At 40.4% G+C, this 1,702-nt stretch overlaps 1 long non-coding RNA gene across 1 annotated transcript; it reads left to right on the top strand.

Annotated features, from left to right (window-relative positions):
• The first annotated feature begins 245 nt into the window (after positions 1 to 245).
• Positions 246 to 1,331, top strand: LOC129747600 (uncharacterized). Its single transcript, XR_008737537.1, has 3 exons — positions 246 to 853; positions 931 to 1,059; positions 1,113 to 1,331. It is a non-coding gene; the product is annotated as an uncharacterized LOC129747600 (long non-coding RNA).
• The last annotated feature ends 371 nt before the right edge of the window (positions 1,332 to 1,702 follow it).

Raw genomic sequence — 1,702 nt, 5'->3', positions numbered from 1 at the left:
TTCTTCTCCCGAGCTTATGTAGTTTCTGCCATAATTTATAAAATACGGCGTGAATTCCGTTGATTCGTGGACAGCTGTCCTTATTGCCATTGCTATTTTCTGTAAGTTTTCATCCCAATATCTTTGATCTCCGTTTTTGAGATACGAACGAATTGCCGCCACAATAACTTTATTCACCCTTTCCGTTGGGTTATTGGCGGGGTGATAACTAGCATTTTTCCAATGATTGACTCGATATTTTTTTAATAATGATGCAAATAATGCTGATCGGAATTGTGGTCCGTTATCCGATATTAAAATTTCTGGGACTCCAAATAGCAGAAAAATCATAGATTCGACAAACGTTACCACGGTAGTTGTTTTTGCTTCACGAAGTGGTTGAATAATCACAAACTTTGAAAAGTGGTCTGTGATCACCATCAACACCGTGTTTCCATTTTTCGATCTAGGAAATGGGCCCATAAAATCGATTGATATAACTTGCCAAGGCATGCTCGCTACTTTCTGTCGACCAATTGGTGGGACACGTGGTGCAGTCGGATGCTTGGACGTTTTGCACGTGTCGCAACCTTTACAGAATCTTTTTATTTCAACGGACATTCCTGGCCAGTAGTATCGTTCCTGGATCTTTTTGAGTGTTTTAGTGTATCCAAAATGTGAGTTGCTGTGCTCGTCTTCCATAATTTGTAGCCGATCTGATCTGGGTGGCACAAATTTCCAGACAAAGTACGCGTCAGTCGGATCGTTAGATGTCACATATTTGAAAACGTTTCCCCGTACAACCTTGAAGTCTTTATACTTCAGAGGATTTTGGATAACCACTTTCTTCAAGTTTTCATGATCTAAATCCGCTGTAAGTATATTGACCTCATTCACACCTCTTGATAACGCATCCGCAATCACATTGAATTTTCCTTTCCGGTATTCCAGGTTTATGTTGTGTTGCTGTAGTTTCAAGGCCCAGCGAACCAATCTGGCGGAATTTCCTTCAATGCTGACTTGATTTAGCCATTTCAATGACTGTGCATCCGTGACTACCGTAAAATTGGTGCCTTCCACGTAATGGCGAAATTTTTCGATGGCCAATATTACAGCCAAGCATTCCCTTTCAGTGGCTGAATATTTCTGTTGAGTCGAAGAAAACTTTTTGGAGAAATAGGCGATTGGTCGTCGGGTTCCCTCTTGGACTTGAACCAATACTGCCCCTGCTGCTACTGTTGATGCATCCGACTCGATAATGAAAGGAAGATCGAAATTTGGATTTGCTAAAATAGGCGGCGACGTGAGTATACTTTTTATTTCATTGAATGCCTTTTCAGCTTCTTCAGTCCACAGTAATTTGGTTTTAGACTGTTTTAGCAGATCCGTAATGGGAGCTAGAACTGTACTGTAATTCGCGATGAAATGTTTGTAAAAACCCACCATTCCCATCAATCTTCTGACTTCTTTCAGGGTCGTTGGTGAAGGGTAGTTTAGTATCGGTTCTAATTTCGAACTATCAATTGACACTCCTTGGTCTGATAAAACATATCCTAAATATGCTACTTTTTTCTGGCAAAACCTAGATTTTTCCACACTAATTGACAATTTTGCTCTATTCAACCGCTCGGCAATTATTCTCAGCAGCTTTAGATGTTCATCGAAAGTCTCAGATGTTACAACAATGTCATCCAAATAAACAAACACCTGGGGTTCTAGGTCA

Source organism: Uranotaenia lowii, chromosome 2 (assembly GCF_029784155.1).
Source record: "Uranotaenia lowii strain MFRU-FL chromosome 2, ASM2978415v1, whole genome shotgun sequence".
Lineage (NCBI taxonomy): Eukaryota > Metazoa > Arthropoda > Insecta > Diptera > Culicidae > Uranotaenia > Uranotaenia lowii.
This window is presented reverse-complemented; position numbering and strand designations above follow the sequence as displayed.